At 45.1% G+C, this 14,863-nt stretch overlaps 1 protein-coding gene across 2 annotated transcripts in view; it reads right to left on the bottom strand.

The window, feature by feature from the left end:
• ELAPOR2 (endosome-lysosome associated apoptosis and autophagy regulator family member 2) overlaps positions 1 to 14,863 on the bottom strand; it is a 166,188-nt gene that overhangs the window by 111,815 nt on the left and 39,510 nt on the right. The window contains exon 1 of one of the 2 annotated variants that reach the window (XM_075599550.1): positions 7,141 to 7,160. The exons of the other annotated variant lie outside the window; for it this stretch is intronic. The gene's annotated coding sequence lies outside the window, so the exon portion shown is untranslated. Of the gene's footprint in view, positions 1 to 7,140; positions 7,161 to 14,863 lie in introns of those variants that run through there. 2 annotated transcript variants of the gene reach the window in all.

Below are 14,863 nucleotides of genomic sequence, written 5' to 3'. Positions count from 1 at the left end.
AACTCAGCCCTCCTGTTACCAGCAGGTATCACGTACCACACGACCAGTAATGGCCAAATCTCCCACCGGGTGGGGGAAACACTGTTACATATACATTTTGTGATTGATAGCATGATTGCAACAAGAAACAAATCTAAAATTGACAACTTCATTCAATGTACAATACCACACCCGCTTGTGAATTATTTATTCAGAATAAGTCTGGGTCTTCCTTATCAACAATGGGTCCTACATTCTCCAAGGAAGGGATAGCCAACTCCAGTCCTCAAGTGCCACCAACAGGTCAAGTTTTTAGGATATTCCTGCTTCAGCAAGGGTGGTTTAATCAGTGGCTCAGTCAAAGACTGAGCCATAGATTGAGCCACCTATACTGAAGCAGGGATATCCTGAAAACCTGACCTGTTGGTGGCACTTGAGCCCTGTTCTAAGAGACCACGCCAATGTTGTCTGTGTCCAGAGACAGAATAACATTGCTGCCAGTAACTGAACTATTTCTGGGTATTGAATTTGTCTCACAGAGGCTACTCTGCATAATCCTACGTATGCTTCACTAGGATTCGGAAAGCAGAAACCGTTAGCCAGCCATGTTTATTTCATATAAAAAAGAGTCAGCGATTCAAAAAGCACTCTGGCGGTTAGCTTTTATCAAAATGTTGAAACAAAGAAATTACAGGATTGTACCTTAAACCAGCAATCTCCCTTTTCCCAGAAGCCTTTGCGAGTTTAGCTCATACAATGTTAGGGGAATATTCTCGGAGCTGTGAGTTTGTCAAGCCACGCGGTTTGGCATTGGTCATATGGCAGTAGCGGAAGAACATTTGACAACTAACTGTATTTTATAACAGAAATTGCATCTATTACATGGCGTCTATTAAAATAGACATTACATGCTGTTAAACAGCCAATTGGCGCGACTTGTACTGTTTTGTTTTGAAGCGGAATTAACATAACGTCACCAACAGCACCCAAAAGGGGTTGAAAAATGTAAATATTAAAGACTGTAATTAACACGTAGGACATAAATATTTAAGAAAAAGAAATGGAGTTTGTATTATATTTTGTGGAATCAGTATATTTTTTATAATGATGTATGTATGTATATATTTATTTATACTGTATAATGCCATCTATGTACATAGCGCTTCACAGCAGTAATACACGTAATAATATAACACATTACGGGAATAAGCACGTGAGACATAAAAGTAACATTAGGAAAAAGAAGTCCTGCCCCGAAGAGCTTACAATCTAAGTGGTACGTGGGGAGAACTGACAGAGACAGTAGGAGGGAGTTATGGTGTGTCTGCAAGGGGCCAAGGTCGATGCATGAGGTGTATAGTATGAGGTGTATAGTATGAGGTGTATGCAATGAGTGATGAAATTCTGCATCTATTGACATTATTTCGCCAGGCTTGAGTTAGCGAGACAACATGTTAAGCAGTTTTGCCATTTTGAATTAACAGAGCTATGAGAATTCCAGCGAGTTTGCCAAAAATGTGTCACAGCGCTAGGATTTGCTGAGCCGGATTGAAACCGCTTCTTAAAAATCTGGAAATCCCCAGTCTATTTCCTCATCTCAACGTTGAGTTTCTGGATTGTTGGTTGGCAGAAGCAGCAGAGTAAGGCTGCGCTTATAGTGACGTCGCCGTCGCGTCGTGGCAAAACAAATGCATTGTTGCCGTCGCGTGCACTTATAGTGCACGTGACGGCGACAAAGCGACAGAGCGACAGTGCTACCAGAAATCTGGTAGTCACTGATATTTAATTTTTTCGGCAACGGTCTCCCCTTGCTGCCAATCGGGAGCTTCTCCGTGCCTCTGCCCTCCCCTTTTATGACGTCATCCAGCGACGTCGCCTAAACTTCCAAATACAACTCGTCGCAATGGCGACGGTTTACGTCATCGGTCACGTCGCCATCGCCGGCTGTATAAGCGCAGCCTAATGCCGATTGTTAGGATAACTGGGCTGGGTGCGAGCTTCTCAAACTCGATCTACGATATTTGGTTGTGGCCAAATATCCGATTCCAGTCACCACTGGAAGGCAAGATTAGGACGCTGGTATCTTGGGGGCACCATGTATTCAGTCACGTTTTAGCTGAACAGTTTGGGAAACCACTAGACACAGGATAAGGGAAAGGAGAGGGAATGTTAATCTAGACTAGAGCCCATTTCAGGTATTGGTAGCTAATACCCGAGAGCCATGGAACTCTGGAACATACCGTATCAATGTGTACTTGTAGTGTGGGGAGCGCAGTGTGATATCATTAGCGTTCCACTCAATCTGTTGACCTGAAATTAGTGTGTTGGTACGCTCTTATGATTGTTGCTGTATTGGTTCATGCCAACGACTCCGACGTCATAAAAGGTCATTAGGTCTCCGCCTGACATATGGAAACAGGGGCCCCTATTCACTATAGTAAGAAGCAAGATATCGCACAGTTAACAAGTCATCTACTTTAATTCACTTGAATAGAAGTTACTGTATCGTGAACAGTTACATAGTTACAAAGTTACATAGTTACATAGTAGATGAGGTAGAAAAAAGACGTACGTCCATCAAGTTCAACCTATGCTAAATTTTGACAACAGATACTTTATCATCTATCTATCTATCTATCTATCTATCTATCTATCTATTTATCTATATCTATATCTAACTGTGCACTACAGGCATTTATTTCCATTCACTTGGATGGAGGTAGCTGCATCATTAAGTGTACATGACACTGTGTCTCACATTAGGGGGTATAATAACTGTAATTCCAAGCACTGAACTCAGTACTGTTAGTCTGTTACCTTAGAAATAGAAGACTCCCTGCTTCCTATCTGTGTAAAAAAAACAAGTAGGCGGAACTGCTCTTTTAAATGTAAAGCGTTTACTTACAGAATCCTCTTTACAATGCATGACCACAACAACCTTACACATTGTGTTGTATGTGGTCCGTTTATCTCTGCACTAAATAATCCTTTCCTGTATTTTTACCTGCTAATTCTGTAAGGCACAATATAAAATAAAGATAAGCACAGTCATTATTACATACTGTACATTTAAAGTCTTTTATGTGTCTGAGCATCCTCAGAAATCACAAAATAAACATTTGTAACCTCTCCTTTTTAGCCCCCAGACTTATGATTATTACTGAGGTGGGGATTTGAGTCTCTATTAATACTAAATGGCCACTCGTGGCCTACGGTCAGACGGTGGAAGAAATGCAGACAGTATACGGATGGTACAGTCTATACTCAATAACCTGGGCAACCCATGTTCCTCGGCAAAGGGTCACTACACACAATATACAATAGTAATACAGTTCCCAATAACGCTGCGCGGGTGTGAGTCAGTGTCAGTGGTGCATTAGCCACCCGATCCTGGGAATATTGGCTATTTGTGATGGTGCCGGCAAACCGTGGGAGCTCATGGTGTACTAACTGTTGCAGGCCTGTGCTTCCAAAAGGGTGCTTCGGTACCGCTGTGCCTTGTCGCTGTTGAGGGTTCCTTCCGATGGCGCTCGAACACTCAGTCGTGTCTGGACTGTAATTCTCTGCTACTGCCACATGTACAATCCTCAACCGAACCTGATAGCACTCAGGTCCACACAGATCTAACTCAACATGGCCGCCCCCCCCCCCCCCTTTAAAGGCTCATGTCCCTCTCAGTCCCTCCTCTTCCACAGCTGTTATTATTGGCTGCGCTTGTGTCCGTTACTGCCACATGTCCGGAGCACATTGGAGAGGAACCTGCTACGGGGCAGTGTGAGTGTGTGGAGCTCAGCACACAGGGGGTTGCACATTTAATCACACAGTGCTTTGTAAGTAGTAAGCACCGATGTTTTAAAATACTAATGATGTGTAGATGTTTGCAGGAATGCTTTGCAATCAATGAGCACGTTTTGAATGAATGCACTCAAAGTGTCTCCAAGTACCAATCCTTCCAGGGATAAATATAGGGCTTTCTGCAATAAAAGAGGCGGCAATAGGCTTCTATACAAAGCAATAATACATCTCGTGTATTTTCATATTCAAAGCCTTTGCAGATACTAATTGAAAGCAAATTCACCAACAAACAAACCCCATGCTAACGTGATTCCAACGCATAGTTCGCTTTTTAAAAATGTGAACTCAAAGGGCTAATCGTGCATACGTTTGATCTTTCTAGGCAAAATGACATTTAAAAAAACAATTATCAAGATATGCCTAGTAATTTTTCATGTGTAATGCAAAGTGCTAGTTCTAGCTGCCTTGGTCAGTCAGGGCAGTAATATATTTTGCTACAGCAAAAAGAGTGTTCTTCGTGGATGTACAAAGTGTGTACAGAGTAGATCTCCAAAACATTCAGTATCCTACATTCTTTTTTTTTGTTTTGTTAATAAATCAGGTCTGTAGTATTAGATAATACTGCATTTTTTGTTAAAAAATAAATTCAACTCTTAATTCCATTTTTAATGAGTTTTAATATACTGTACTGAACTAATAAGCATCCTTTGGTTTTAGAACACCTCCCCAGCAGTGCCAAGAAATGATCACACATAGCAAAGGGCTGGGCTGAGCTGCAAACTGTAACAATAGACAATGCTACCTTAGTAAAACCAGGATACATTGTAGCTGCTGAGTTACAATGACTGAAGGATTGATCAAAACTAAAGTCAGCCATTACATGAACCGAAGGAAGCAGGATCTCTGCTGATCGATCACAGGAGAATGAATCGATCAGCAGTTTAGGTTTCATTAATAGGTCATCAAAGGCAGCATATACTGTATTGATTAGAAAAACAATGTTTTTTAAAAGTGCCGCCTGCAATTCTGCATTTAATTAAAGTCTGGCAGGTCTACTCTCCATGCGCATTGAGGCCGTTTGGGACATTGGAAGGATTACAGTGCATTGACAATGAATAATATTCTCTTTATTTAATGACTCATCTTACACAAATCTGTCTCTCTTCTTCATACTGCGGACCTCAGGGAGAAGACAGGCTATGCTATTAAAACAGATTCACATCTCAGAGGGATCAGTGGGATCAGATTTGTTTAGAGTGAAACACCTGATGTTCCCAGTGTTGACATCTTCCATTATGTTTATTTTTGTTATAAAACAACAATCCAAGTTCCAAGACCCAAGTTCAACTACCAAGGAGCCATTGACTGACCGTGGTTTAAAGATCCCCTCTTGTCATTAATAGATTACTAACCAATCAACCTAACATCTTCACTAAGGCAACTTGCCTAAGGATGTATCTCCATGAACACCCATTTCCCTGGATGACTGCACTCCAATCCCCCTCCCCATGTGTCTTTTTTGAGGCTACAATATTTAGACAGGAGACGGCCTTCGTAATCCTCTGTGCTTTACCATACAAACTGTCATGTAATAAAGAATACGCCACCTCAGCCAAAATCACGGCATCTCCATGGATACCGCATACGCTCAGACTCTCTCTCAAAGACACTATATTTCTCTCCTTGCATCCTTGTGCACACTCCCACACTATTGTTTGTGTTTACGATGGAGGCCTCTGTAACTTCCCTTACTTTGTCTCCGACGGCTTCGGCCAACGCGTCACATGACCCCACGGCGTCAGTTGACGCTGGAGACAAGGTAATGGGGGGGGGGGGGGAGCAGACTGAAAAGTTTGCGCCCCCCTGTTTTACACGTATTGCCGTTTTCATTTTGAGTGACACTTGTAGGGACACATAGTAGGCAAACAGATTGCATGAAGTCAGTGACTAATGCTGATGTATTCCTTGCATGCTAAAATTGTTATATTCTAATAAAGGTGTTGGATGTGCCACCGCAACACTACAGAGGGGCGAAACTGTCACACTCCGGAATTTCCCCAGATTGCCATTCAAAATCCGTTCCGCTGTGTCAAATCCGTCGGCGGATTGTTCCAGTTTCAAGCTGCGTGGCTCAAACATCGCCATTAGGATACCATCCGCTGGTGGATTTTACCAATCCAATGCGCAGGTTCTGCAATCCGTGTATTGGATTGTCAGCGATTAAAAAAATAAATAAAACCCGGAAAAGACAAATGTCCCTTTTTGAGCTCGATTCGCAGAAATCCGCAGACCAAAGGCACCAAACAATCTGAGAAAGATCCAAATTCGCAAAAAATAAATGCGCCCATCTCTACTCAACACCCAATAAATGTAGCAATTTGAAATCAGCAAGAATAAGGTGTCCCCTCCCGGGAGCTGATCTGTGGTTTTCCTGTAGAGAATTTGCTTCCCATGATTTTAATATGCATCTTTTAGCTGCTGCCAAAGCTCTAAAACTCACATTGGTGAGCGAGGAAAAAGGTTTCGCTCATCTCTCTGTAATCCACAAAGCACAATGAGCAGACAAGACAGGGTTATTTACACTCTGAGTAGCAACGCTTTGCAGAACAAATAATTAACATGACAAACAAGGGAGGTGTGTGATTTTGGATTACATTCAGCCTGCTAGTGCCAGCAGGGCCGGTAACATGGCAAAAAACTGAAGGATTATGTTCGATTTTGTAAAAATATATATAGACAGACAGGGAGTAAATGGGGCTATTGACAAAGCAGTGATAAGTGGTTTAGTGGGCGATAAATGCCCTTATAGCATGCTACTGCTATTTATCAAGCAGTGATAACAGTGCAGTAGCGCGTAATAATGGTTTATAAAAAAAAGTCATCCGATAGGGGAAAAAAAGGTAAATGCGCCATTTTTTGTCAGTAACGGCTACTCACAAAGCTGTCATAAGTTTATCAGTGTCTAAAATCTCGCAATATTTTTTCAAAAAAAGAATGGGAGATGCATAAAAGCATATATTATTTTTTTTTCAACACTGCTATCAATCCTGAGGCCATCGGGGGCCTCTGGGTGGTCCCCATGGGTGTCTGGTGGTCTCCAGGTTGGCCCCGCGGGTGTCCGGGGGCCCCACGGGGGTCTTCAGGTGGTCCCCACGGGTGTCCAGGTCCCCACGGGTGTTTGTGGTACCAATCCAGTGCCGAAAAAAATAAATGCAATACATTGGTATAAATACACCCCCCTACCACCCTCCCATACAGTACAGTAATGGGCAAAATTACTATTATCCAGATATGGATAATAGTGCATTTGCCCATTTAAAATAAAACATAAACCAGCAGCGTAAAGTAAATAAAACTTGCACTTACTGTACCCCTGCCATGATGAAGGCTGTCTTCATCCTCATCACCGTCCTTGTCCTCCATGGGCAGCAACAGCTACAGTACAATAAAAAAATAAAAACTAATGGCCACTAACCACTTAATCACCTTATCGGTTAGTAAACGCAATAGTCATTAAGGGGTTAACCCACCCTCCCCTGCTACCCACCCATGACGCTTAACTACCCTATCCTGGGACACCACCCACGCTACCTTACATTACAAATGCCAATAAACCACAGTTATAATATGGGCATGATTTACCACTATCACAGCCAATGGTCAACCCAAAAAATAAACAACCACCAACAATACCAAATTAAATCAAAATAATCACCAAATAAACAATAAACAAGTAAACACCACAACATTACCAGAAATCAATAAAGCAAATACCAAATAAGCACCAGAATTAAAAATTAAAACACCAAAAGAATCAATGAATTAAAGAAAACTCAAAATAAACACCATTATTAAAAAGACCAAAAATAAACCACAATTAAAAAGCAAACACCAAAAAAATAACAGAAATAAACATTTGAAAACACAACAAAAAATCCCATAATTAAAAATCAAAACATAAAATGAATAGCAGAAATAGTTAAAAGCAAACAACCAAGGGGGGCGTGTCGATGACGTCGACCGAGACGGAGGGGTAAGAGGAGAGCTCCTGAGACCCTAACGCTGCAAACAAATTAAATATAGATTTACCCCGACTTTCCCGACCGCAAAATATATGAGGCAAACCTCTAACCACTCAGGCATGTCCCATAAAACAAAAACCCAGCCCGGGCAGGGTGTTACAAAGTATTTCCCCCCGGCGAAGCAGAGCTCCGACTCAGGCTCCAAAAAACAAGATGGCGCCTCCCCGCCTGGCGCACGTGGGGCAAAGTCACCGGCAACGGAGCGGGACCGGCAGCAAGAAATGCCGCCCACAGAGGAAGAAATAACAAAGGCCTTCTTAGAAGAGCTACATAATAAACTTTATCGATCCCTACAGTCCAACCTGCGTGAAGCGGTGGACGAATTAAAACAGGACATACAAGGCCTAACAAAAAGAACCGTAGCACTGGAGACCAAATTAGAGGAGGCCCTCAAACATCAAGAGGCTGCGGACAAAGAAATTAATCGGCTAGGAGCAGAGGTGCGCGCCCTACAAGATGACATTGAGGATCAGGAGAACCGCGACCGCCGCCAAAACCTCAGAATAAGAGGGGTCCCGGAAGCGGTTCTCCCGGGCCAACTCAGAGATTACCTCAGAGACTTCTTCACCACAGTCTGCAAGGATCTGGAGGAAAGAGACCTTGAGATCGATAGAGCCCACCGCGCGCTGGGCCCGCGATCGGATGACCCCAGCCGGAGAAGGGATGTGGTCGTCCGAATGCACAGTTACTCGACTAAGGAGAAGATAACTAGAGCCTGCCGGGAGAAGGACTCGATCTGCTTCAGAGACGAACCCATACAAGTCTACAGTGACCTGTCTAAGAAAACGATCGACCGCCGCAAAGATCTGAAGCCACTGACTCTCTTACTAAGAGAAAAGGGAATAAAGTATAAATGGGGGTTTCCCTTCAGATTGGTAATACCGCATAAAGGGAAATACTTTGTCACCCGATACCCGGAAGATATACCCCAGGTAGTGCGAGCTCTGGGACTGACCCCCCCTGCATCCTGGCCCGTGGAGGAACGCGGCCCTCAGAGACAGGAGCCTGAAGACCCCCCGACGAGAGCCTCTGAGCGTCTAGCGGAGCAAAGGCAACCAAAATCAAGATAACCTAGCCGCGATGCAGAGCCCCAGACGAGCAGGAGCAACCAGAAGATTGCAGCAGCCCGCCGAGGCGAGATCCCACCCGCGGCTGGAACAAAGACCTCACCAGCCCCTTGTAAGCCCCCCTCCGAAGGAAGAGCCTTTTAATGGTACTCACCCAGACCGGTCCCGACTGGCCACGCAAGCGGGAAGAGGAGACATCGACTACCTTCAACGCCGGATCAAGAGCGGAGTCTCGCGGGGCTACACCATCCCCACGTGACACGGCCTGGATTCTGCTTTCCCCAGGCAAAGAGGTGGCGGAGGACCCCCTCCAGACGGAACGAAGCAACCCTCCGACCAGGAAGGGGTCTACCGGACAGGGACTATACAAGGTCCAGGGGTGATTTGAGGCAGTTGCCTCTCCCCCGAGTTTTGAACACCTCCCCTGGTTTCCGAGGAAAGACCTGCTCCAGAAGGGTCTGTGATATAAAAGTTTAAGTTGTACATAGTTAGAATATGTGTGATGTTAGTCAATTTACTTACAAGTTAACGGTAACACTTTAATAGCTATATAGACTGAGGCTCCAGAGGGGAAAAGGATTAACACCCACCCCCCCCTGCATTGCGGCCATTTACCTAGATAACCTGCCCCTCTCCTTATCCCAGCCCCCCATTCCCTAGACCCCCCTCCCTGCCTCCCCCCCTCCTTTGCCTCCCTCTTCCCCCACCCTTTCCCCCCCTTCCTCCCCAGCGTTCCCCCCCCCCCTTTCCTCCCCAGCGTTCCCCCCCCCCCCCTTCCTCCCCAGCGTTCCCCCTCCCCCTCCTCAGCGTTCCCCCTCCCCCTCCTCCCCAGCGTTTCCCCCCTTCCAAGCTCCCTTTCCCCCCGTGTCATTTTCTCCCCTCTCCACCTAGTGACACTCTCAATGGGCATACTAAGAATGTGGACAGCATATTGTGAAACTCTGAACCTAATGATATGAACTGCCATAGATAGGGTTGGAGAAATGAGGAAGAAATAAGGTTGCATAATCAATATAAAACAAAAGTGCTCAGAAGCTTATTCCTAACCTTTTGTGCTCCCCACTGACATACACATGCTCCCCTCCCCCCTTCCCCCCTCCCCTTCCACCCCTCCCCCCCTCCCCACCCTCCCACCCCCCCCCCTTCCCACCCTCCCACCCCCCCCTTCCCACCCTCCCACCCCCCCCTCCCCCCCCTCCCACCCCCCCTCCCCCCTCCCCCCCTCCCACCCCTCCCCCCCACTCCCACCCCTCCCCCCCCCTCCCCCTTTCACCCCCCCCCCTTCCACCCTCCCCCTTTCACCCCCCCCCTTCCACCCCCCCCTCCCCCCCCTCTCCCATAGTCCCTCCCTCCCCATTGCCCCTTGCTTACTCGAGTGTATAAACCAGGATATCCAAAGGTGGCAAAGAAATTTTAATCAGAGAATGTAGACTGTATATCTATATGAGGAGGTATTCGACGAAAAAGCAAATGATTGTATAAACCACTTAAAACAAAAGATGTCTAAATGTACATATTGCACCTCTGTATACCTATAAGTTTCCCCCTGCCTACCCTCCCCCCCCCTCTTCTCCCTCTCCCCTCTTCTCCCTCTCCCCCCCCCCTCTTCCCCCTTTCCCCCCTTCCCCTCACCTCCCCTCCCCCTCCTTACCTCCACCCCCAGTTAAGGTTATTGTTAACCCCAAGATTCCCATAGTTACCAGAGACACTCGGACCTCCCACTGAATGCTGCCCCCCCCCCACAAGGCAGTGATTAATGTAATGACATATTGCCAGATAGTTTATAGGAAACATGATGACTTCATGGTGTAAATACCACCTTCCGGTAACCCCTGCTACACTTTGATACTCCCCACCTTTCCCCCCCCCCCCATTCCCTTTTCCCCGCCCATCCTCTCCCCTTCCTCCCCCCTTCCCCCCCTTCCTTTCCCCCTTCCCGCCTCCCCCTCCCACACGCCCTCCTCCTCCCCCTCCCCCCCCCCAGATACAGAACCATCCAGGAGTACAACTCCAAATAAGGGGAATAAAAATAACACCCCGCTAACCTAGTCTAACCTATAATAAACAGAAAGGATACTCAAAGTCAGGAGGCCCTTTCAAGATTGAGTAGAGGCAACCAAAATGAAAAGATTAAAGCAGATGTTAGGCCCCAACACCTGACGACCAACTTTCCCTCTCCACATATCCCCCAAATTAGTGCCGACCACCCCTTACCCCTCCCCACTAAATAGAGGCAAGTCTCATTCCCATGACTCCCCCCTCATCATAGGGGAAAACAAGAGGGAATAGCGGGTAATACACGGATCTATAGGGTCCCTTCCTCGCCCACTCCGGTCGGTTATCGCCACCGGACCCACCCCCTAAGGGTGCTTTACCCGACAAACCGACTGCCCGTTAAGTCGGTCCTGTTCCATTAAGACCAGAACAAGGTCTATTTTCTTCACTTTTTGTTACCTGCTGAAACTATCCCAGCAGGTCCCCCCTCCCTCCCCCCCTCCCTCACACCCTGGTTAACCAAGGCCCACAAAAAAAGAGAGTACCATCTAGTTACGCATATAGCCACTGGTCCTTGTAAGGATTAGCAGGATCTAAAAAGTTGAGATAGAGAAGGGTGACAATGGCCAAACAAGGACCAATTAAACTAGTATCTCTCAATGTAAAGGGACTACAGAATAATAAGAAAAGAAGGCTAGCCCTTCAAGAATTAAAAAAGCTCAATGGTGATATTGTCTTTCTCCAGGAGACGCATTTCACGGCGCAGGAGCCGCCTAAAACATTTCAAAATACGTATCCTATGAGTTACTACTCATCATTTAGTAGTAAAAAAAGGGGAGTTGCTATATTGATTAGACAAGGCACCCCCTTCAATTTAACAAAAGTCACAACAGACCCAGAGGGTAGATTCGTGGTAGTGTATGGATCTCTGGCGGGGTCCGCGATCGCCCTGATCAACCTCTACGCCCCCAACGAAAATCAGACGAACTTCCTAAGAAAAGTATTAGAAGAGATTGACCCGGACTATCTGTCCTCTTTGTTAATAGGAGGTGACTTAAATATGGTACTCAACCCGACAGAGGACAAATCGACCACACTGGGTCGGCCACCCCCGCCCCAAGCAATAAGATTGGGGAAAAATTTCAGAGACATTATAAAGGATTTCTCCCTAGTAGATATTTGGAGAGCACAACACCAGGGACAAAGAGACTACACTTTTTTCTCGGCCCCTCACCAGACCTATTCTCGGATTGACTGTTTTCTTGCCACCAGGAATGTACTAGAGGCAACAACCGACACAGACATAGGTCCAATCACTTGGTCAGACCACGCACCAATTTCTTTATTTCTCACGGCCCCATTTATAAAAACATACACATATAATTGGAGACTAAACGATTCTCTTCTAAATAATAAAGAGACAGAAAAAGAAGTCAAAAGAGCCCTCAAGAATTACTTTAGACTAAACCTAGGCACGGTAGACTCCCCAGCTATCCTGTGGGAAGCCCACAAAGCGGCTATTAGAGGCCAACTTATCTCGATAGCATCATATAGGAAGAAAGTCAAAGTAAAACTAACCAAAGAGCTCACGGATAAGATCATACAACTAGAGCAGCAACACAAACTGAACCCGTCCAGGAGAATTTACAAATTACTGACAGCCACCAGAACCAAATTAAAAGAAATACAATTAGAAAACGTAGAAAAAGCCCTAAAATGGACGGGTCAGAGGTATTACGACAAGGGGAACAAAGCCGATAGACTTCTTGCTAGCAAGTTAAGAGGCGTACAAAAAAGATCACAGATTACGGTGATCAAGAATGGGTCTGGTGAGATAATCTATAATGAGAAAAAAATAGCGGAGGAATTCACCAAATTTTACACCAAACTATACAATCTGAGATCTGACTCCGCTATTCCAAAGTTAACCGCAGAAGCATCAATAATAAATTACCTTACCGATTGTAATCTTCCCTCCCTGACAGAGGAGGAGAATGAAAGGCTAAATGGTAAAATAACAGTGGAAGAATTGTCAGCGGCGGTAAAAGCGTCCAAATCCTCCAAAGCGCCGGGACCTGACGGCTACACAAATCTCTACTATAAGAAATTTCTACCTATACTGACACCCCACCTTCTGAACCTGTTCAATTCCTTTATGGATGGGAACCCAATACCAAACTCAATGTCCTCAGCTAATTTAGCTATAATCCATAAGGAGGGGAAAGACCCGACCCAGTGTGGAAGTTATAGGCCCATATCCCTTCTGAATAACGACTTAAAACTGTATAGTAAGATACTCGCGAACAGGCTAAACCCCATACTACCCAGACTCATCCACCCAGACCAAGTTGGATTTGTCTCAGGACGACAAGCAGCAGATAATACACGTAAATTAATAAACATAGTCGACCATATTCACATATCCAAAACAAGGGCCATGCTACTGAGCCTAGATGCAGAGAAGGCATTCGATAGGATAGACTGGTTATTCCTAGATAAGACCTTGGAAAAATTTGGTTTCAAAGATAAGTTCCTGGATGGAATCCGGGCTCTCTACCAGAACCCTTCCGCTGCGGTTAAACTCCCAGGGGGAACGGGCGAGAGATTTCAAATTAAAAATGGCACAAGGCAGGGTTGTCCCCTATCTCCTCTTCTTTTCGCCCTCACGATCGAACCATTCGCAACTAAAATTCGAAATAATATAAATATACAGGGTGTCGAGATTGGAGAAACAAATTTTAAAATATCTCTATTCGCCGACGACATCATTCTGACCCTGTCCAGACCCCAAACTTCTCTTCCGAACCTTCAAAGAGAACTATCGGACTTTGGTAAAGTGTCTGGATATAAAATAAACAGCGGAAAGTCAGAGGCTTTAAATATTAGCCTACCTGACGTGGAAGTGAAACTACTCAAACTGAATTTCAATTACCGGTGGTGTCCTGCATATATTAAATATTTGGGAGTAAATATATCAAGACACTACAATGCTCTATATCAAGACAACTACCCAGCGTTATGGGCAACAATTAAAAAAGATTTGGAACAGTGGCAAGGTTTCCAGATATCATGGATTGGGAGAATGGTCTCAGTTAAGATGAATATTCTCCCTAGAATTTTGTACTATTTCCAGACACTCCCGATCCAGGTGCCTGGCGCTGATCTAAAGAGCATACAAAACAGAATGTTTAATTTCATTTGGCAGGACAAAAGACCCAGGGTTGCAAGATCGGTCCTGTTGGCACCAAAGAGTAGAGGGGGTATGGCAGTCCCAGATATACACAAATATTACATAGCAGCACAATTGAAACAAGCTGTCATGTGGAATGCTGACCCAGCCAAACACTGCTGGATCGATATTGAATCTAAATATGCCAGAATGCCTTCTCTGCAGGCCTGCCTATGGAGTTTGGATAAAGGAGATAAGCAGATGCATAACTTAAAACTACAAGCGTCCCTGTTCACATGGGATGTATGGTCAAAAAGCAAGACCAGATTCGGGCTGTGCTCGGCTAGCCCTCAACTCACGCCCTTATCCAACAACCCAAAGTTTCCACCGGGTTGCGGATCTAAACTATACGACCGACTTAAAGAGGGGGGGGTCGGGACGATCGCGGACCTCCTGAGATTTGACACGTTCCTGAGCTTTCAAGAAGTCAAAGCCAAATATAAAATCAGGGAATTGGATACATTTAAATACTTACAAATCCGACATTTTGCCCAAAAGATATGCCCATCCCCAGAATTCCCCTCCCTTACAAAATTCGAACGATTGTGTCAAGCAAACACATACCAAAGGGGATTAATTTCTAGTATATATACCATTTTGTATAACCCAAAAAGCATCCAAGAGCACGACTATATGCTCAAATGGGCTGCCGACCTGAACATCATAATAGAAAGGGAGATTTGGGAGGAAATTTGGCTAGCAGCCTCAGGAACGTC

The sequence above is a fragment of the Ascaphus truei genome, chromosome 5 (assembly GCF_040206685.1).
Source record: "Ascaphus truei isolate aAscTru1 chromosome 5, aAscTru1.hap1, whole genome shotgun sequence".
Lineage (NCBI taxonomy): Eukaryota > Metazoa > Chordata > Amphibia > Anura > Ascaphidae > Ascaphus > Ascaphus truei.
Note: the sequence above shows the minus strand (reverse complement) of the source record. Positions and strands in the feature narration are given on the sequence as shown.